At 40.5% G+C, this 24,138-nt stretch overlaps 1 long non-coding RNA gene across 1 annotated transcript; it reads left to right on the top strand.

Annotated features, from left to right (window-relative positions):
- Window positions 1-7,099: 7,099 nt before the first annotated feature.
- Window positions 7,100-13,278, top strand: LOC124622257. The gene is made up of 3 exons (XR_006980609.1): window positions 7,100-7,256; window positions 10,755-10,869; window positions 13,175-13,278. It is a non-coding gene; the product is annotated as an uncharacterized LOC124622257 (long non-coding RNA).
- The last annotated feature ends 10,860 nt before the right edge of the window (window positions 13,279-24,138 follow it).

Raw genomic sequence — 24,138 nt, forward strand, 5'->3', positions numbered from 1 at the left:
CCATATCGGCAGCATATTGTCAAGGCATTCGTCTTCACAAACGATAATTCGCTCCCCCATCGTGCACATCTTCCGAATGACTTCCTTCAGGATAACGACATCGCTCGACTAGAGTGGCCAGCATGTTCTCCAGACATGAACCCTATCAAACATGCATGGGATAGATTAAATAGGGCTATTTACGGACTACGTGACCCACAAACCACACTGAGGGATCTACGCCGAATCGCCTTTGAGGAGTGGGACAGTCTGGACCAACAGTTCCTTGAAGAACTTATGGATAGTATGCCACGACGAATAAAGACATGCATCAATGCAAGAGATGTGCTACTGGGTATTATTAGAGTTACCGGTGTGTACTGCAATCTGGACCGCCACCTCTGAAGGGATCGGTATATGGTGGTACAACAATGAATGTGTGGTTTTCATGAGCAATAAAAAGGGCAGAAATGGTGTTTATGTTGATCTGTAATCCAGTTTTCTGTACACGTTCCGGAATTCTCGAATCCGAGGTGAAGCAAAACTTTTTTGATGTGTGTAGAACAGCACTGCGCGAATCCGACAAATTATCTAGAATGAATTCGCCAGATGTTTAAAGAAACACAAGATGAAATTAGTAATAAAATCGATAAAACACAAGATGAAACGAGTAAGAAAACTGACAAGTCACAGAAGAAGTTAGTAAATCACTGAGGGAAGAAATTAAAAATGAGCTTCAACCAATAATTAACAGTTTTAAAACTAGATTACGTGATCTTGAAACAGAAGGCGAAACCTTGAAAATAAGTCAGCGTAATGACAAGTACGAATTGTTAGTTAAAATCAATGCTATAGTTCTGAATGCGATAGTTACACAGGTAAAAGAGCAGAACGAACATCTTAACACAATGGTAAAAGAAATTAGCGAACAGATCGAAACTTTGACAGGAACGAAAAGAACAGTGGAGCACAACTAAAGAAAAAGTTGATGACCTAACAATGAAAATGGCAGATTTTTCAACGAATGCAGATAGAGATTCAAATGACACAATGCAGTACAATTTTCTGACACGGCAGAATATCAGTCATTAATATATTTTAAAGAAAACCAAGATAAAATTAATCGGGAAAATAAACCTTATAGGAATACTATTAAAGAGAAAGTCGAAGTTCTTGAAAGAAAGCTTAACCGCGACGACGAGAAAGACGAATTTGATCGTGAACATTCATATTCAGAAAACTTTGGTGACCATAGAACCACACATCCAAACATTATAATGAATGGCCGATGTTGTGCAATAGAGAAAAATCTGGTTCACACAGAAAACACTTTTAGACAGTATGTAAATTCAAAGTTTTTAGGAATTACAGTACCGAAATTCACCCCAAGCTTGAACTGGTCAGTTCCCATGTTCTTTACCACCAAATACTTTGAAGCGAAATACTTTGAAGACACGGTACGCAGAAATCAGTACTTATCAAACACATACAGTCCGTCGGAATTAATTCGCATTTGTTTAATGCTGCAGTCGCCGCAGCGCCTGTCCATTGCATCGTAAATCGGAATAACACAGGTACCGCAACATCATACAAAGCCTCTACACTAGGGTAGTGTATGTCCATGGATACTGACCGGGCCAAATACATCACGAAATAAGCGTCAAACGATAAAACTACAAAGAACGAAACTTGTCTAGCTTGAAGGGGGAAACCAGATGGCGCTATGGTAGGCCCGCTTGATGGCGCTGCCATTGGTCAAACGGATATCAACTGCGTTTTTTTTAATAGGAACCCCATTTTTATTACATATTCGTGTAGTATGTAAAGAAATATGAATGTTTTAGTTGGACCACTTTTTTCGCTTTGTGATAGATGGCGCTGTAATAGTCCCAAACATATGTCTCACAATTTTAGACGAACAGTTGGAAACAGGTAGGTTTTTTAAATTAAAATACAGAACGTAGATACGTTGGAACATTTTATTTTGGTTGTTCCAATGTGATATATGTACCTTTGTGAACTTATCATTTCTGAGAACGCATGCTGTTACAGCGTGATTACCTGTAAATGCCACATTAATGCAATAAATGCTCAAAATGATGTCCGTCAGCCTCAATGCATTTGGCAATACGTGTAACGATATTCCTCTCAACAGCGAGTGGTTCGCCTTCCGTAATGTTCGCACATGGCATTGACAACGTGCTGACGCATGTTGGCAGGCGTTCTCGGCGGATCACGATAGCAAATATCCTTCAACTTTCCCCACAGAAAGAAATCCGGGGGCGTCACATCCGGTGAACGTGCGGGCCATTGTATGGTGCTTCGACGATCAATCCACCTATCATGAAATATGCTATTCAATACCGCTTCAACCGCACGTGAGCTATGTGCCGGACATCCATCATGTTGGAAGTACATCGTCATTCTGTCATGCAGTGAAACATCTTGTAGTGACATCGGTAGAACATTACGTAGGAAATCAGCATACATTGCAACATTTAAATTGCCATCGATAAAAAGGGGGCCAATTATCCTTCCTCCCATAATGCCGCACCATACATAAACCGGCCAATGTCGCTGACGTTCCACTTGTCGCAACCGTCGTGGATTTTCGGTTGCCCAGTAGTGCATATTATGCCGGTTTACGTTACCGCTGTTGGTGAATGACGCTCCGTCGCTAAATAGAACGCGTGCAAAAAATCTGTCATCGTCCCGTAATTTCTCTTGTGCCCAGTGGCAGAACTGTACACGACGTTCAAAGTCGTCGCCATGCAATTCCTGGTGCATAGAAATATGGTGCGGGTGCAAACGATGTTGATGTAGCATTCTCAACACTGACGTTTTTGAGATTCCCGATTCTCGCTCAATTTGTCTGCTACTGGTGAGCGAATTAGCCACGACAGCAGGTAAAACACCTACTAGGGCATCATCATTTGTTGCAGGTTGTGGTTGACGTTTCACATGTGGCTGAACACTTCCTGTTTCCTTAAATAACGTAACTATCTGGCGAACGGTCCAGATACTTGCATGATGTCGTCCAGGATACCGAGCAGCATACATAGCACACGCCCGTTGGGCATCTTGACTACAATAGCCATACATCAACACGATATCGACCTTTTCCGCAATTGGTAAACGGTCCATTTTAACACGGGTAATGTATAACGTAGCAAATACCGTCCGCACTGGCGGAATATTACGTGATACCACATACTTATACGTTTGTGACTATTACAGCGCCATCTGTCACAAAGTGCAAAAAGTGGTCCAACTAAAACATTCATATTTCTTTACGTACTACACTAATATGCAATAAGAAATGGGGGTTCCTATTAAAAAAAACGTAGTTGATGTCTGTTTGACCTATGGCAGCGCCATCTAGCGGGCCAACCACGGCGCCTTCTGGTTTCCCCCTTCAAGCCAGACGAGTTTCTTTCTTTGTAGTTTTTTCGTTTGACGCATATTTCGTGAGGTATTTGGCCCGGTCAGTATCCATGTATATGTAGAGAGAGAAGATTTAATAAAATATTTGTTACTTAATAAAACGTGACTACAACTTGCTTGAAGTAATATTTTTCTATTATGCTACTGACAGATGATGAATGCAGTGTAAGTTTTATTGCCAAAAACGTATTTTTCATGTGGTATAATTACAATTTGACAAGTTGCAGTTTTTTTCCTTTATTTGTACTGTGAAACCTTGCTTCCTGCCACACTTCATGATTCTAGGTCAACAGGACGTGTCCTACAAGTTTTTATGAGTGGGTTCAAGAGCATCAAAATCTTTTATGGTATTGTCTTATAACGTTTAAGATTTTCACCACCAAGTTACGGCACATCTTACCAGGAAAGTACTTGGGCTCGAACAAACACAAATACACCAAAATCGTGTGAGAAATAATGTAAAGGTCGCTTATTGCACTAGTGATACTCCCGCATCTGCAAAACTCAGCAGTCGTTCGTTAGAGGCCTCTGCGTACGCCATGCTGTATTGCACACTGACCTGCCTGTACGCCAGTCGGAACCAGTAGGGACGGTGCAGTGTGCCTCTGAAGTTGCGTTTTGTGACATTATTTGTGTATTGAAGCGTCAGATGGCTCGGTGATTGGTAATCAATCCTGCTAATGTATTGCGGTTGGTTGAGATGAAGTTACGAAGAACCCTTCTTCGTGAAGTGGTATTGGTGTAGAAGACGAATCATTCGCATGTTTTCTGGTATCTATTATAGTGCAGAAATATGAGCGTAAGTTAGAAACAGATACTGCTGTAACACTAACACATAATGATGATGATAGGGATGATAATGACGAACAGCTCATTGCAAACGGTAGTGCTACGGCAAGTGCGGGAAGAGGAGATGGAAGCAGTGACAGTAAATACCAACCGTCTCCCAAGAAGAAGGTTAAAGTTGCAAGTATCATCACGGCGCTTGATGAAACACACTGGAGAACATGTACGATGATTATTACGTAAGAGGTTTCGACACATACGACAAGCTTCTGAAAAGATACCCTAAACTGAAGTCTAAAAGCAATATTAAAAACATACTGGATTACGTGGCAAAGAAAAGAGAAGGAAATACAGTTTTCAACGGAAATAGTACACCGCTGTTCAAGACTATCAAGGAGCGTGTAGTGACGAAATTCGATGAAGCGCGATAATGCGGTTCTGCCGTTCATTATTGGCATTTACAACATTGTGCATTGTACGTATCCAGAAATCTCGGGTGTACAAACTTTACAACTTCATTAGGATTTATTACTAATTTGAAAAGGGAGTGTAGTATAACTTCACGCCGTATCACGATGCTCCAAGCACGAAAAGATAAGGATGACGAAGAAGAGCTGATTGAAAGAGCTCAAACGTTTGTTGCTGACGTCAATGAGCATATCACGAGAGAAAACATCGATATTAGTTCTGTATGGAACTGTGATCAGAGTCAGTTCAACTATGAACTTTCTTGTGACAGAACACTATCCATGAAAGGGGAGAGAAACACTGTCGCGATGTTGCCATCAGTTAACTGTGCAACACATAGTTTCACGATCGATGTTGCTCTATCAATGGACGCACGATTGGCGTACGAACTCTATATTTGCTTCCAAGAATCCAGTGGAAAGTCTGGACCCCGCGTGTCAAGGGAAATAGAAACGTGGTGCCCTCCAAATGTCGTCGTCGATGTAAGTGTGGGTGGGAAGATGACGAAACAACATCTGAAGACGTTTTTTCTGTCAGTTTTGAATCCATATTTGTCGAGAAAGTCATTAGTACTTTGTGACTCCTGGTCTGGACATAAGGATGAACGAGTACTACTGGAAGCATCTGGCGGAAAACATGTAGATTTAAAAATCATTCCGCCTAAAACTACAAAATATGCACAACCTCTGGATGTGTATTTCTTCAGGTAATATAAAATATATGCCAAGAGAATAACAGACTTCATTAAATTACGTTCCAGTAATATGCAGCCGAAATTGCACGACAGATTCTTTATCATGAATATACATTCTGTCATTTACAATCAGTTACCTGCAGGAGTATACAGACCAAAGCTTCGTTACGCGTGGCAGAACGCTGGCTACGATATTGGTGAACCAGTGAACAACTTCAAAAGTGTCATTGACATGGCGTTCAACACTGATATTATAGGATGTGCAAATACGCCATGCGATCAACTTGCATTTCTTCACTGTGCATTTTGCAGTCATTCGTGTTGCTCGGAGCATTTTATTGACATTCCGCATTTACATTTATAGTTAAGATTGCTGCATTGCGTATGGCGTCTACAATTACATCTACAGTGATATCTAGAGCATTACTGCAGAGTTTTGCAGAAAAACGACACCCACCAGCACATTCAGAGGTACGTAATGGTCCTGTAACCAAACGTTCATACAGATCTGTTTGTTCGAGCCCAAGTACTTTCCTGGTTAGTATGTGACAGGAATTTTAACTTGATGCATCTACACATTCCTAAGCAAAATGGCTTTTAACATATGGACGACAGACGGATAATAGTTGACAAAAAAAATTTTTTTTCGTGTGATATAATAACAAATTAGCAATTTTTAAATTCGCAAGACGCAATATTTACAAACGAGCAGGAGAAATCGTGACTAAACACAGTCGTCAAAATACGAAACATAATACATAAATAACGAATTAAACAAAACAATTCGCCTTACCTTAACATTCACAATACTTTTACCAATATCCACAGGCTCAGCTTAAGTACACAAAAACACGTTTGGCACACAAAACAAATTGTCACAGCTCAGGTCCAGGAAAATACTACGATGGTAAGACCAAAATCGGGCTTATGCCACGGATTTTACCTGAGGATACGTTGCAATGTTTGCAAATAACATGGCGTACTAATTTAGACCTGTGGCTGATTTCGACTGGCAGTCAGAGGAGACACACAATTGAAAATAAAAGTTAAAGTGCATATATAATTTAAATAACAACAAGGTTGGTGTAAATACACCTTAGAAAAATAAAAGAAAAACCCACTGAGGATGCCATTGCTGTGGTGAAACACGTTTGAATGTTAAAACAAAACAGTATTTTGTGTACTTGCAAATAGGCGGACCAATCCTTAGTTCATTATTATTTTCTGCTAGCGCGGGACAGACCTCGAAACTCCAACACGATATGTAATTAGCGATCGCAATTCTCGTGAGGCCGTCCTTCGTGCACAAAATAACTGCCTGCTTATGGTAAAATAATGGAAGTCCCTTATATGGTTGCAAAGACGAATTTAAGATAGAGAAAAAAAACTGTATGCTTTAGTATTCCGCGAACACGAAAGAATCGCGCGATGGTTCACGATGACCGGCCATGTTCAGACATAAGTAACACTTGAAAGCTGTTGCCAGAGTTCGCACTCCGGGGCAGCTGTAGGTGCTGACGCCGCTGCGGTAAATGTTGTTCACTGCATCGAAAGAGTGAGACTGTTTTCCGCTTTCAGCTCGTAATCGTGACTCATGGTCGACCGCAGAGTGGCGTGCTACCCCCCCCCCCCCCCCCCTCCTCCTGATACGTGTAACGCTGCCTGTGGCATAATTTAGTGTGGGATTCCGCGTGAAGTTCACGGCCCATACCGCGGGTGCAGATCGCTGCGCACGGCACCAAGCTCACGACGCCTTCTATATATGCCGTGGCGATCCGGCGGTAGGCATTCAGTCGTCAGCAGACGCTACGATCTCTCATTGAAACTTCGAGCCGCTCACCACAGCCAGCCAACATGCCTGACCCTTGCTGCGGAACTGGAGAAAGTAAGTTAACTTTGCCTTGCTGTATGATACAAATGACGACTAAGTGCCGTTTACATCTGTTGTCCGTGACAGAGAGTGGCTAACATAAATGACTGTCAAGAGTGCTTAATCGTGTAGAGCACTTTTGTATTTTAAAAAAAATGGCTCTGAGCTCTATGGGGCTTAACTTCTGAGGTCATCAGTCCCCTAGAACTTAGAACTGCTTAAACCTAACTAACCTAAGGACATCACATACATCCATGCCCGAGGCAGGATTCAAACCTGCGGCCTAAGCGGTCGCGCGGTTCCGGACTGTAGCGCTTAGAACCGATCGGCCACCCCGGCCGGCACTTTTTTTATTCCTAGTCCTCTCTGCGTCTTGGTGAAGTCAAAGCGAGGGAGAAATCGTCATTGTTAATCATCTTCTCTGGACAATCTGTGCGCGAATTCAGCTATCCCTAATTCTACAACTGCGGTGTACGAAGTGTGGCTAGAAAAAAACCGGACTAGTACTGGTGAAACAATAAAACGAATGCAATAAGGCTGAAAGTCGCGTGGCCTGTCACGTGACTCTCGCTCCGCCTACTGCTCGAGTTTCATCTGCCTCCTGCACTCAGTCTGCCCGTGGCGTCTGTTTTAAGTAGTTGACGTTTTGTCTGTGCGTCGGAAAATGTTGAGTGTACAGAAAGAACAGCGTGTTAACATCAAATTTTGTTTCAAACTAGGAAAATCTGCAAGTGAAACGTTTGTAATGTTACAACAAGTGTATGGCGATGATTGTTTATCGCGAACACAAGTGTTTGAGTGGTTTAAACGATTTAAAGATGGCCGCGAAGACACCAGTGATGACACTCGCACTGGCAGACCATTGTCAGCAAAAACTGATGCAAACATTGAAAAAATCGGTAAACTTGTTCGACAAGATCGCCGTTTAACAATCAGAGCAGTGTCTGAGTTAACAGGAGTTGACAAGGAAAGTGTTAGGCAGATTCTTCATGAAAGTTTCAACATGAACAAAGTGTGTTCAAAAATGGTTCCAAAGTGTCTCACAATTGAACAGAAGGAACGCCGAAGAATGATTTGTTCTGACATCCTGGAAAACATTGAAAGTGATCCCACCCTCTTATAAAATGTTATTACTTGCGATGAATCGTGGTTTTTTTACTTACGATCCCGAAACTAAACGCCAATCGATGCATTGGAAAACTCCTGGTTCTCCACGACAAAAAAAAGCACGAATGTCAAAATCGAAATTCAAGGCAATGATGATTGTTTTTTTTTTTGACATCAAAGGGATTGTGCACATTGATTGGGTACCAGAGGGACAAACAGTGAATCAGCATTACTACATTAGCGTCCTGGCTAGCCTACGTGAGCGAGTACGGAGAAAACGGAACGATTTGTGGAGAAAAAGTCATGGATCCTTCACCAAGACAATGCCCCAGCTCACAGTGCGTTGTCAGTGAAGACGTTTTTGGCAAAACACAACATTCCCATCTTAGATCATCCACCCTACTCACCTGATTTGGCCCCCTGTGACTTTTTTCTTTTCCCTAAAGTCAAGTCAGCTTTGAAAGGAACTAGATTTGAGACTGTTGAAGCAGTAAAAGAAAAAGCGACGGAAGTAATGTATGGACTTACCGAAAATCATCTGCAGCATTGCTATGAACAGTGGAAAATTAGTATGGAGCGGTGTAGAGACCGAGGAGGAGAGTACATTGAAGGAGATAACATGAAATTGTAAATAATTGTAAATAAATGTTTTTTCCAGCATCAGTCCGGTTTTTTTTCTAGCCGCACCTCGTATTCATGTCATCAGATGATAGTTTGTTGTGTTGATTCTCCTCAAGACGGCATCTGACGTCCGTTCCAGCATTCAGGTGCCATCATCTACATCTAAACTCTTCTTCGATAGGTGCTAGTCGCTTTCCCAGTTATGTCTGAGATTTCGAAAATATTCAAAAAATCATTTTGCAATATCCCACTAATGCGATAAATCTGTCACCATTTGTACTGCCCTACGCTATACACATACAAAGTTCCCTTTTATTCCAGCATGGGTAGTAAAAGTGTTCTCTGAACAATGTTTATAGATGAACTACTGTTTCCTAGCATTTTAACAATAAGTCAAAGCTTGCAATTTTCATTACCTACAACACAGTATAGCAGTAGTCACTCTTTACTATCGCTACATCTTGTGACTCCTAGGTTAGGGACACATAAAACTGTTTTATTTATCACAATAGACGAAATATTCGTCATGATATAGTCACTCTTTACTATCGCTACATCTTGTGACTTCTAGGTTAGGGACACATAAAACTGTTTTATTTATCACAATAGACGAAATATTCGTCATCGGAAACTTGTATTTGTAGTTGAAATATTTCTCATATATTGTTTGTTTCGATCACTGTATTATCTTCAGATCTAAATAGTTGTATGAGCAACTTTCTTGTCTGTTCAAAAACTCGTACGAAATAGACTGGTATGAGTTTCTGACTAGACAAGACGCAACTACTGAGATCTGAAGATCCTCCAGATTGGCCGAAACACGCAATTTAATTAAAAAATGTGCGACTGAGACTGAACAATAAACGAAAATTGTTTTTTCTATTATTTAATGATCAGTCGCAAATATCATGAGGCTGTCCTTTATGGATGAAAAAATTGTGTGCTTACGGATAATTTATAAAAGTCCCAAAGACCATATGACCAACTTTATTTGTAAATAATTACGCCAGCACTTTTATGCTTTAAAAATAAGTACACAAGGCTACTTTCTTTCAAGCGAAGGGCTGCTGCTTTGTGGACTATGATTTGATATTACAATAATTTTATGTACAGTACCACTTCTTAGTAGTGTATAGGATACGTCAAGCAAGCTGCATCTAGCATGACACTCCTATTTTAGAGTGTTAATTTCTTGGAATCAGTTATAATATGGTCATAAGAGATGATCTTTGTAGGCAGTGACGAAGAAAATAGTCATTTGGTTTATCAGTTTGGCTGTAATCTCGAACGCGTTGCAGGAACTTGTTAGTCATGTGATGGCGGTAATATTCATGAGATTACATTTCAGACAGATCGTTAAGGTTATTGTGAATCAAATCGGGTGCTTATTCTGAAATATTGCTGAGGCCGACTGCAGTAATAACGTCGCATTTTTTCGGTACTATTAATCAATGTTGTTGCTGCATAGGTAGGTGAACAGTCAAGCTTCAAATTCAGCAGTTTTTGATGTTGAGATGGTTGTCTCATATTTCCATGGCTTGATCATCCCAGTGCTTACACACAGTATATTCTTACTGATCTAGTATTAACTGTCAGTCATTTACCGAAAGTGTGTCTTTATTTTACAAAATTACATGTTAACTTCAGCGACATCTAAATCTCTTGACGCTCATGTTTACCAGTGAATATCAAAGTTAGGGAAAAACACGTAAAATTCGCCGAGGTTGTCAGTGTTGTGCCTCTGTTTTCTGAGTACGTTCTGAAGCGGTCTGTTTTGTTTTCCAGCTTGCCAGGGCTCCAGCTGCAACTGCGGTCCCTCGTGCACCTGCACAAACTGCGCGTCTGGCACCAAGGGCTCTGCCACCTCCAAGTGAATCACAGTTTCCTTAAGTCCAACACGGTGAGCACCAACGCAAAAGCAAACGTTTGCAGTTGCTAGTTCTAATATTAGAGTTAATGCCGAATACATTATTCACATTATCCGAATCACACCATATTTACACTTTTCTTCGGTGGTATACTAACATTTTCATAATTTTTTTATTAAGTGACATTGACACTACGTACATAATGAATTTCGTCTTGATATGACTACCATCGTTGGCATAACCTAACTTATATTATTTTCAAGTCCAAGTAGTGATATCACATAATCGATACTAGCATAGAAAATACATATCGAAAGGCTTGTTGCAAGAACGCCTTGAGATGTTATGACGTGATTCATAAGACATTCACAAAAGATTAGATGCCTCTTTTGCAGACATGAATCAATTAGTTTACTGCAATAATTATGTTCTATCGAGTCTCAGAGTACGTACTGAAATATTTTGCCATATTTCTGCTTCTTTTCTGAAACTCGCTGCACACAGGTGAGGTGTAGAACTTGTGATCCAGGAAGTAGAGACACAAAGCACAGGACCTCTTTCTGAGGCACAAAAGTTCCATATTATTATATGCTTCTAACATCACTTTTCTAATCTCACCATTGGTGGTCCTGAGACTAGGTACAAACCTTTATTACAACCACGTAGCCTTGCTCGTTCACTCTCTCAATCATCACGTTTCAAACACTGTCAAATGCAAACGAGCACACGTCTTTCCACTCAGAAATATGTTCAGCTTTCGATACAAGCGACAGCTTCTTGATTAAAGACGTGAACTTTGAAGTACATTAGATACGTTACATCTTGTTACCAAATAGCTGTAAAAGTTCTTGTGCGTCATGCACCTTACTACCTACTCTAGAGCACCATTTCAGTGTTTGGAATTATCAGACAGGTCGGACAATAGACATTTTATAAATCTCGAGATGCACTGCTGCATTGTAACAGGTCGGTGTAAGCCCACATGAAAGTATAACAGAAATGCTCAGAGAAATTAAAATGCAATCCTTGGACGAAAGACGACATAGTTCTCACGAAACTCTGTTCAGTAGATTTAGCGATTCAGATAATCTGAATTCGAAGAAGAGTGAGTGACTATTATACTGTCACCATTGTATGTCTCACGTCGGAGTTACGAGAGTAAGATAAGAGAGATGCTGGAAGTTTAGAAAATTATCCGGTATTGTCACTAAATAAAAGTGCAGAATTTCCAACAAAGTTGCAGCATTAGAAAATTGCAGCGAAATGCAGGAAGATCTGCAGCGGATAGGCACTTGGTGCAGGGAGTGGCAACTGACCCTTAGCATAAACAAATGTAATGTATTGCGAATACATAGAAAGAAGGATCCTTTATTGTATGATTATATCATAGCGGAACAAACACTGGTAGCAGTTACTTCTGCAAAATATCTGAGAGTATGCGTATGGAACGATTTAAAGTGGAATGATCATATGAAATTAATTGTTGGTAAGGGGGGTGCCAGGTTGAGAGTCATTGGGAGAGTCCTTAGAAAATGTAGTCCATCAACAAAGGAGGTGGCTTACAAAACACTCGTTCGACCTATACTTGAGTATTGCTCATCAGTGTGGGATCCGTACCAAGTCGGGTTGACAGAGGAGATAGAGAAGATCCGAAGAAGAGCGGCGCGTTTCGTCACAGGGTTATTTGGTAAGCGTGATAGCGTTACGGAGATGTTTAGCAAACTCAAGTGGCAGACTCTGCAAGAGAGGCGCACTACATCGCGGTGTAGCTTGCTGTCCAGGTTTCGAGAGGGTGCGTTTCTGGATGAGGTATCGAATATATTGCTTTCCCCTACTTATACCTCCCGGGGAGATCACGAATGTAAAATTAGAGAGATTCGGCGCGCACGGAGGCTTTCCGGCAGTCGTTCTTCCCTTGAACCATACGCGACTGGAACAGGAAAGGGAGGTAATGACAGTGGCACGTAAAGTGCCCTCCGCCACACATCGTTGAGTGGATTTCGGAGTATAAATGTAGATGTAGATTACTCTGCGTTGTTTCATTTGTTGATCCCGAAAAAGTTCGATTACAGTCACAGCTGCAAATATGGAAAGAGGTATGTCTTTACGATGTTTCTTGTAGTTCTCTGTGGCTAACCTCAACACTTCGAGGTTATGGTTTCTAAAATGCCGCTGGCTGAAAATCTGAGGCAGCAGACCTCTGCTGTTGCTTTACTATTGGGTTTCCGAGTGTAAACGTTTGGATAAATGCTTTGTTTGTGAGTTGTGTAACCATGTATATGTTTTCCTTTTCGAAAGTATTCACTTCGCTCTAACGAATTATTTCTTTTGTTACAGGTGTGACAATCGTCTTGCTGCATCTCACTCTATTTAAATTTCACTGCACTATTTAAATGTTTCTTGCTGCATATATTCATCAAAATAAAATGCTAAAAATCTAAGTCTTTGTGTACCTTATTGGTTCAAGTATAGCTCCCAAGCTCCGATTTCTTTTGCTATATTACGACTAAGCAAGCAAGTGAGATATTCGTTTCCAGATATATGAAAGATAAAAAGCTCGCTATAGAGCCACGCACCACTGCTGCAGGCAAAATTGAAATGTGGAGTGAGGTAGGGAGGAAGAGGCAGGTTAAACTGAAAGGTAATCACTCACATGTGTCTGGGTGGTTTTTGTGGAAATCCACAGCCCGCAGAAGGCAAGTACACTGCGTGAAGTGTGATCCAACTCTGTGTGTAAATGCAGACTATCAGGAGATGCCCAGTAAGATGTGATAACAATAGAGTGCGAGTGAGGGATTGCCTGTAGCATAGTAGCGCCAAACACGGAGAATCTGAATATTTCTGCTCAGAGATTACTTGCACAACAAATTTCCAGAAAAGTTCAGTAAACCCAGACCTCTGACAAATTCCTGTAACTTCCAGTCTTTCCACCAGGCCTGTCCTACAATACATGTTTTGAAAAAACACAGCTCCTGAATAATTATAGGTAATGTATAGGTAATTAGTGGAAAAACTAAAAATGCTATGTTTGAAAGCTGTAAGGGTAAAAATCAAAATATCTTTTTAGTTTGAGCACGTCTATTAGGTTGCAAAAATCAAGAGATTACTTTTTGTTAAAAATTATATCGTCTGGCACGTTTTGGGTTTAGCCCAACATCAGAACATCTGTCAAAATGAAAAATGGTTCTCATGAATGCACAAGCGCAACAAATATGTGATATTAAGAGTAAAAATACTTCAAAAGACCCACAATGAAGTTCACATACGATATAAAGTAAATTAAGGCAAACTATTGTGTCGCATAACTGCATTCCTGATATTGATTCTTAACTGATGTCGAGGTTCTGTTTCAAAAACTGACTACTATTGCTGGCTTCCAGGTGGTATGATCACATGGTTGTAGTGGCATTAGAAACTTAAATGACCAGAAGATGGACAAATTAATTACAAAAATAGTATATGAAATTTAGTAAATATAAGGAAAATTAAAAACAGTAGGCAAAAATGTTAAAAACAACAGTACATCGATAAATCAGGTGGTTCGTTTGAGCACTGTTGGGAAGGGGATGATGGGAGAATAGGGGGGAAGCATACTGGGGCAGTCACAAACCAGAACTTGAATCTAACTTTATACATAAAATAATCACGTAAGGTTCTTTAGGAAATGCACATAACCAGGTCAAGGTAGGGGAGGAGGTAAGGCATTAGGTATGGGGAGAAGCAGCGCTTTTTTTCTAAAATTTTCTAAATGATAGTCTCAGTTGTAGTCAACAAAACAGCACGATCTTACAATTTTCGGCAGTTATGATGAGTAAGGATAAACTTCACATGGAACTAAACAAAGACATAACACCGTTGTTATTGAATTAATAGAACCTAATCGAAAGATCAGGGGTCGATTCTGACAGAGGTCTGTGGCACAGAAGTTATTTGAGTGTAATTAAGAGTTCTGATATTTATTAAATGAAAGGTTGGTTGCACTGCGTTAATTTATTCGCTGTCAATACGTCAAAGTGGTAACTGCACTTAGCATCTCTAATAATTTTACATTATAAACTTAAGTAAACAAATAAAAATAAGCTTGCGGAACTGTCTCATTTTGCTTACAGTGAATTCCACACGGGTTAAAGAGGATGATCACTACCATCTTCACGCTTCCCCTCCTTGTTTTCCGTGTCGTGTGGCAGATGTCTTCCTTTCAGGTACCATGAATTCACGTAATCCACAGTTTTGAAATTTCGTAGTAGAGGGCCAACCAACTTGATGAACATAAGATTTGCTACTGTATTCACATGCTTACTCTTGTAGCAGTCATGATAAATTTCATTTGTGAAAGCCTATTTAAGATTCAGTTGCCGAAGTTGGAATGCTGATCGTAGAATTAATAAGGGGCGGAGACATTGTATATTTCTTCTCAGCGAGATATTCACGGAAACGTACAAAAATTTGTCTTTCAGGAACTTAAAAGGTTTCGTATTTTTGCTTGTCCACAAGTTACATCAAGACTTACCGGCCAAGTGGTAGCGCCCAAAACTGTAGCCTGTTCTGGGGTTTCATTGTCTTCTGATGTTAAAAAACGGTTCTCCATACACCTTTCCAAGCACTCACAGAACTTCAGAGCATCAATACGATTCTCTTTATTTCAGGCTGACATCAAATGAAAGTCAGCGATCGTAAATACATACATTAACTGTATAGACAACGTATGGCAATAAAATACTTATTTTGCCTACATGAGTAAAATTTCTTCAAATACGGCAGCAATTACTAAGCTTAAGTTGGGCAGATAATAATAAGAGCCAGTGTTTCTATTCTGCTGCTTACTGCCGAGTTCCCGACCAAGAGAAACTGATTCGATAGATCGATTTCAATCGAAGATCACTTGAAACCTTCTCCAGCTGTTGTGAACAGCACGTTGACGCTAGTTCATCGATTGACTTTCGAGTTGGAAGTTATATTTGCTGGGCTACGTAGAATGTACTGATATTTTTCCTTAAACAGTTTTCAGATGTTTACTGTGTACGCTTACCACTACAGAAGTAAGAGAGCGGGAAAATTATATGGATTTGATAGCGACCTAATGAAATAGTGACATGAGACTTTCTCCAAATTTACACAATGGTCGCAGGGCCTCTGCGCGGCCTTACATCGCAACGAAAGCCGTTTGGTGCTTTACATAAAAATATAAGTAGCTTGTTAAATAAAACACGGAGGCATATTATTTCAGTACAGGCACGTGAAAAATTTTAAAACATTTTTCTACAGATATACTATGCATGAGAGAATACTATCTGGAAGTAACTAGATTACTTTACTTTTCCGTGTCCAGATCAAATTTTATTTTTCCAATAGTTAGCCACCGCTACTGCTTTGTCGTTGGCTTGTATCAGGTCACTAAAACTGCAGGGCTCCGGCAGTAGTCGGCACATGAGCAGATGTGCCTCGTCTTGTACCTCTCCGCATTCGCAAAGAACGTTGTCATCGTTAGTTAGCAGTCCCCACTTGCACAGATTAGTTTTGCATCTGGGTACACCAGCCCTCAGCCTGTTTAGTGTTCTCCACACTGTATAAGGAAGTTTGTTTCCTGGTGCCATTTGCTCTTTTGGTATTATCTGGAGCGCGGTTTGTTCATTCTCCCATTTACGGACCCTATTATCTTCCTGTGAACTGTCAAGGATCTTGGTTCTTGCAATAAAGCTATTTCTAGACTTAAGCCTCCGAGCCTGAGTGACGTGCCCATTCAGTGGGTGTCGAGAATCTGTTTCTTTCTTTGTTCTCTCAGCGCCTGCTGCCACCTGCCTTCTGATCTTGGATGGGGCAATTCCAGCAAGTAGGTAAAAATTATCCGTTGGTGTGGGTCTGAGACAGCCTGTAACAATTCGCATTGTCTCATTTACACTTACATCAACCTGTTTAGCATGTGCAGATGCTTCCCACACTGGTACTGCATAGTCTGCTGCAGAAACACACACAGCAAGTCTGATGTTCTCAGTACTGATGGTTGAGCTCCCCATTCATAATTTGTCAGCCTGCGGATGATGTTATCCCTGGAGCAGACTTAAGCCTTGGTGTTTTGGCAATGCTGCTTGAAGGAAAGCGTTCTGTCAAGTACAACCCCAAGGTATTTAGGTGTTGAACAGTGCTTTAGCTTCTTACTTTGCCATGGAACGTCGAGCTCAACTCCAGCATCTCTATTGCGCAGATGGAAAGCACATACTTGGGTTTTGTCGGGGTTTGGCTTGAGGTGTATGGCGTCGTAGTATTGAGCCAGTTCTTCAAGCGCTCTAGAGAGATTTCCAGATGTTGCATCAAAATTGGACCCCTGGACCACAGCAGCTGTGTCATCAGCGTATACGAAGAGTCTTGCATCTTGAGGTATAGGTTGGTCATTAGTGTACACATTATAAAGGATGGGAGAAAGTACACTTCCTTGTGGTAAGCCATTCTTCTGCAGTCGCCATCTATTGTTCTTACCATTTAGGGAGACATAAAATATTCGATTCTGCAGAAGACTACCAATAACCATCGTCAACCTACAGTCCCCTGTGAGGTGATATAATCTGCGCAATAGCTTTCTATGGTTTACCGTGTCGTATGCGGCAGTAAGCTCTATGAAAGCTGCTCCAGTTATTAATTTTTTTTCAAACCCATCTTCTATATGTTGCGTCAGATTAAGTATTTGCCCACAACAAGATCTTCCTGGTCTGAAACCGGCTTGTTCCTCTATGAGCTTTCGATCTATAGTTTCTGCCACCCAGTTGAGAATCATCCGCTCCAGTATCTTATATAGATGGCATAGAAGCGACACTGGTCTGTAACTTTTGGGGTCCTTTATCTCCTTGCCAGGTTTTAGTAAAGCCACCACTCTCGCCTGCCGCCATAGTTTTGGAATATTCAGCTCTTTAATACAGGTGTTCATCATTTGTAGTAACCAGTTTCGAGCTTTGGGCCGAAACTGTTATATCTGCTCCGTTCTAAGGTCATCAGTTTCAGCGGCCTTATTCAGTTTCATACTCTGAATGACGTCTTCCAGTTCGGTTGCTGTGAATGAAGCATTGAGGAGTCCGTAATCTTTTTGTTCTTGGGGTATAACTCTTTCCCTTTCTCTTTTCCCTTTGGTTTTCCCATTCTTCAGAAGTTGGCTAGCAATCTGATTTGCTGTTACCCCGTTGTTCTTCTGCTGGTGGTCAGTTGGGTCCCCACTTGAGTTTTTCAATAATTTCTATGCACGTCTGCTGTAACTAGATCAGAAGTGCCTAGATGGGTGAAAATTAATATCACATTACTGTAGATGTAAGGGGGAAAGCCTGTATACACCAATGGAGTAAAGTCACAGGCCACAGACCTAATTTAGTATTGCACTAAATGCCTCTTTGAGTGATCCATTTCACTGATACTGGGTAGCAGTTATAACAGCTCACATGTCCCCAAGAGGACATGTTTTAAACTTCATGAAGCAGTTTAGATGGAGCACAAACTGAGAAGTTTTCAATGCGATAGGGTCCGTAGCTGCCATGAACTTTTGGTTGATTTCTTGAAGCCTTCAGCTGCCAGTTTCTTTACTTCCTGTACGTTTGTACATTTTCAGCCTTAGGCCATTTTAAAGTATTTTATGGATGATTTTTTGGTAACAGATTATATCATATACGTCGTTGCTCCTACGACATCCTGTTATGCTCATAAGTTAATTCGAGGTGTTCACGTTATTTTAGAAGCACGTTACTTTCGAGCAGTGAAATAAAGAAATTGGCTGGTGAAGGCTTCAAGAAATCATTCAAAATATAACTGAGAAGTGAGTGTATATTGATTTTATCTCAGATAGTTCTCGTACAGGGCGTTTAGAGTTACTGTTGGCTGATGGTCGCTCTTGGTTTGATACAAGCAGTAACATTTCCAGCAAGAATAAGACAAAGTGCAACAGCGATTGATAATTTATTTCTAAATCAAACTGGTTTTCACGAAATATGTATGGAATCTATAATGAATGGTTTGTTTGACAATAATAGTCGAATAGAAGCAGTTAGTTTCCAAAAAGAAGGGTAAAGTGCAGTTTCACAGAATGGTGAGTGCTGACGCAGCTACACTACCGAGGGAAGTTTACCAACGACAGTCGATAGATGAGAAATTTGAGTAAAAGCCAGAAAATATTTTTGTAAAACAACGATTCCAGTTTTTTGTAATAAATCAGAGACAATGACAACGCAAGCCGAGGGGAAAGAGTGAATAACATTTGCCGTGAAAATATACAATGCAAGCCGAGAAAAAGAGTAAATGACATCTGGCATCAAAATATTTTGCAGTAGGAAGAAACAGCTTCATTTAACGCAGAAGACTAAGCTCTAAACAAGACTTACAAGTACACTCCAAACAGTGCTGCAAAATTCTGCAGTGTATGAGCAAAGAGGAAAACCATGTATTGCGCACAAAAAATTCAGTATCTGAAGAGCAAGGCAAAGACAGTTTGGATTAGTTTTAGGCATGAAACGAATAAACACTATAACACAAATAAAATTCGACTCTCTGATGACTAGCCGTGAGCCAGATGGTGTTATATCCGAATCATGAGCCATCAGGTTGTGTAGATTCTCCCCAGCAATGCGGAAAACACAGGGCCAGAAATAGTACACTCGAAAACAGTTACCGAGCGAGACGGCGCAGTGGTTAACACGCCGGACTTTCATTCGAGAGGACGACGATTCAAATCCCCGTGTGGTTCTCCTGAATTAGGTTTCCTGTGATTTCAGTAACGCTGAAAGCAAATGTTGGAGTGGTTTCTTTGAAAGGGCACGGCGGATTTCCTTCCAATCCTTCTTCAATACGCGTTCAAGTGACCTCGATATCGGCGGGACATTAAACACAAATCTTCCTTCCTTTCAAGACAGGCCCATAACATTTACTGAGACAGGCATTACATATTACAACAGCACACATCTTTTTTGCCAACTCAGCTGTTGAAGAAGGCACGAAGCTCATGAGAACACACATTTAGCTCCGATGCTATCTGAGGCAATGTACGAAAACCTTGTGTTGACTTATTGGCCCCTTTGTAATTAATCTATGATTCAAAGTGTATTTCCTGAAATAGTAAAATATTCAGTGGTGTCACCCATTCGTAGAAGTACATATAAGACTTCCTATGTCTTCAAAAATAATTTAAAAGGTAGTTCTAAACTCGATATTGTTCTGTTAGGTTTCTGTAAGGATTCTCTACAGAGAAAACAAAATATGATCTCGCAAACTCTGCTGTCGTGGAGACAAAGAAAAAAATTGCCTTTGAACTTATTAACGGCTTGAATGGCCTGCAACAAGAAATTCAACTTGAGGAAACTAAAATATTATGGGGTTATAGGGAAGCTCCTTAATGGACAGCCAACAGAAAATGGTAGCTTTAGCAAGTGATGCCACAGAAAAAGATCAGAATGGAGTAACATTTAATATGACGTTCTGACAAGTTCGGTAGTTGGGCCACTCTTTTCTTTGACCTGCATAAATGTTTTAGCAGTAAAGTTGGAGGGCTCTTAAAAACTATAACGTTAACTGGTTACAAGTACATTCTAAGAAAAAAATTAAATAAAACTAACGAAGCTCCGCAAAGGAATTATCCGAATGGGACGGAAATCGTTAGATGTGATGTATATGTGCAGACAAACAAATGATTACAATTTCAGAGAAACTGTATAATTTATTCAAGAGAAAGAGCTTCACAAATCGTGCAAGTTAATAACGCGTTGGTCCACTCTGGCCGTTATGCAATCAGTTATTCGGCTTGGTATTGAATGATAGAGTTGTTGGATATCCTGAGAGATATAGTGCCAAATTCTGTGCAATTGGCGCTTTAGATCGTGAAAATCCCTGGCGGGTTGGAGGCTGTTGTTTATTTGTTTATAGTGCTCCAGACGTTCTCGATTTGGGAGAGATCCGGCGACCTAGCTGGTCAAGGGAGGGCTTGGTTAGCACGAAGACAAGCAGTAGAAACTGTCACTGTGTGCGGGCAGGCATTATCTTGCTGAAATGTAAGCCCAGTCTGACTTGCCATGAAGGGCAACAAAAGAAGGGCGTAGAATACCGTCGACGTACCGCTATGCTGCAAGGGTGCCGCAGTTGACGACCAAAGGGCTCCTGCTATGTAAAGACCATTTCACCTTGTTGTCGCGTCGTATGGCGAGCGACAGTTAGGTTGGTATCCACCACTGCCCACGGAGTCTCCAGACACTTGTCCATCCTGGAATATCATTGACTGGATTAGAATCGTTTGCAGCGATAAGTTCTGATGCGAAGTGAGCCCCAATGACCAGCGAAGACGCGACTGGAGACGGCCTGGACAGTGGTGGAGTACCAACGAGACTGTCGCCAGGTACGTGTCCAGGAGTGATGGTCTGGGGTTCCATTTGTTTTCATAATTAGACCCGTTTGGTTCTAGACTGGGACACCTTTACAGCATAGCAAGTACGTCGACGATATCCTCTGTTTTTATCTGCCATGCCAAGCCATCGTGGGCTTGCATTTCTGCAAGAGTTTTTACAGCTTGTCTTTGTGTTTACCAAACCTTACCTTGGCCAGAAAGGTCACCAGATCTCCCACGAACTGAGAACTTTTGGAGCATTATTGGCAGGTCTCTCCAGACGGCTCGCGATTTTGACCATCTAACTCGCTAATTGGACAGAATATAGCACGATATCCCTCAGGAAGCTATCCAACACGTCTGTCAGCCAATACCAAGCTGAATAACTACTTGCGTAAGCACTAAGGTTGTCACTTTTTGATATAAAAAAGGACATTTACCTAAAAGACGGTATTTTTCACAAAAAATGAGACACGATTCAGAAATACTTGGAAATCAAACGTTATGTATAAATTTAAATTACCTTATAATTTATTTCATTAACAGAATGAGATTATTATTGAAATTCGTAAAACAAAGTAACTTACATCCTCTAGTAAAATGCATAAGGTATGACTAAACATGTAGAAAAAACTTTCATAGGATTACATTGTTGTCTCAACCTATACTTCACGTTTGACCTAGCTGACTCTAAAATTGCACTTTCTATTTTTATCATGCAATGGAACTCCCTAGAAGACATGTTCATGTTCATAGTAATTAATAAGTTCACTTGCAGTCAGATATGATCCACACCTGTTTCTACTGTTTGGCCACTTGTTAGACATTAAAGAGAAAATGCGTTCAACGAATGCATTTGACCCAGGAACGCACGAAAGGTACAAGTTTTTCCAATTCTATTGATTTCTGTTGTCCTTTATGACTAGTAAACACTCACAACCACTTGTCTGAGAAATCTTCTGTGCTTTCCAAAATGCTGGCAACAAGGCAAAACTCTTCACACAGTTCCCTCATATCAGTTATTTCAATCATTTCGGGGGATTCCACTGGAACTTTCAGGAAAGAAAAATCTATGCTTCTGTTTAAACAAAAAAAATTGTAGCTTCACGCCGGCCGAAGTGGCCGTGCGGTTAAAGGCGCTGCAGTCTGGAACCGCAAGACCGCTACGGTCGCAGGTTCGAATCCTGCCTCGGGCATGGATGTTTGTGATGTCCTTAGGTTAGTTAGGTTTAACTAGTTCTAAGTTCTAGGGGACTAATGACCTCAGCAGTTGAGTCCCATAGTGCTCAGAGCCATTTTTGTAGCTTCACCCTAACATTCTCCTGCGAGAAACTGTACAGTTTTCGAAGGTAGTTTATGGCGTCTTGATAGAACTGCATAAAGTACGTCTTCAGTTTGGTTCTTTCTGAAAATTATTGAGATCCCATGGCATTCGTAATTGCAATTCCAAAGAACTGAACTTCTTTCCTTTGTTCCAGTGTTCTCTTCAGTAACCACATTTAGTCATAAGCTTCACCCATAGAAACAGTCCTCTTTCTTAGATCTTGATGCACAGAACAAATATTGTAACTACATTGCTGCAGAATAGTATATGTATTTCTAGCAACAGATCGTTAAGGTCATCTTCTGGATCCAAATACTTCTTCAGATCTTTGCAGGAGTCCTTTCCCAGTAATCGGAAATAGCTTTTAATGGCGGGCCAGTTGTGGATTAATGTCTCTACTGCAGTCCTAACGTATCTCAATATCTCCAGCTATTCGACGTCTTCGAACTCGAAATATTTCTTCAGATCTTCGCGGGACTTCGCAGACGTGGAAAAATGACTGTTTAATGTCAGAATAACATTTTCTATGCCTATATAAAGGCATTCAGTTGCATGTCTCATTGTACTATGGATAACATGAGCTAAGCAATTTGACTTCAAAATTCTGCAACGTGCACCATGAAGCAGATTAAAAATAGAATTGTGCTTACCTTAATTGTCTTTAGAGTAGTCTTCAGTATAGGCATTAATCTTGTCTAAAGACAGGCCATTTTCATTAACTGCCTTAATAACACACACACGAATTAAACTTACGGTTTCGTTGACACTTGTTTTGTACACAACTTGTAGACGTGAAGTATATTTCACAGATAGGAAACATGTTACTATTAGCTTTATTGCTGCCATCTGTTGCAATTGAAAAGAAACAGCTTTTATAAACAAGTTCAGTCACAACATCTTTTGGAGACTTTGGAGCCAATATACCTTTTCTTCCACACGAAACAATGTTAGAAACACTGGAATTCCCAAAAATATGAGACATGGGTTTATTCGAACAATACAAGTTGGCGTAACTCTGGTTATGTTTTATAGTGTGTAACACTATTCAGCTGCAGTCACTTTATCTTACTGTGTTTGACAGCTCACTTGATTAGAAAAATACGAATCCAGATTCTCAGTTTTGTTTTATATCTTGTATTTCCTTCATGGGTCTCAAATCTAGCATGTTGCTTAAGATTGACTCATCACCATGAGATACAGAGAATTCGTGCGCACAGATGGAACAACGCCCCTTTTGGCATTGTCCAATAACATGTTTACCCACGTGTATGACGATTCCCAGCTAGTATGATGTGACGTTACTTGTTTAATTCTCTTCGTAGGGACTGTACTCAGTGAATTTGATTAGAGTTTAACATCTTAACACTGATGTCATCCATTAACTATAATAAATTCACAATATACTTAGATTTAGCCTAAACAGCGTGAAAAGTCACATTGGAAATTAGAAGGGAAGACCTACGGAAGTACGCGGCGGAAGATCAGGTGAATAACCCAGGATGCTGGGTTTTACCAGCGAATGACGAGACGTCACAAGATTTTCTTCTTCTGAGACACTAAAGAGAAAAAAATACTAGAGCCATTTTGAAATTCGACGGCGCTCAAATCAAACATGGATTTTGAAATTTTCAGAGG

This window comes from Schistocerca americana, chromosome 7 (genome assembly GCF_021461395.2).
Source record: "Schistocerca americana isolate TAMUIC-IGC-003095 chromosome 7, iqSchAmer2.1, whole genome shotgun sequence".
In the NCBI taxonomy this organism is placed as follows: domain Eukaryota; kingdom Metazoa; phylum Arthropoda; class Insecta; order Orthoptera; family Acrididae; genus Schistocerca; species Schistocerca americana.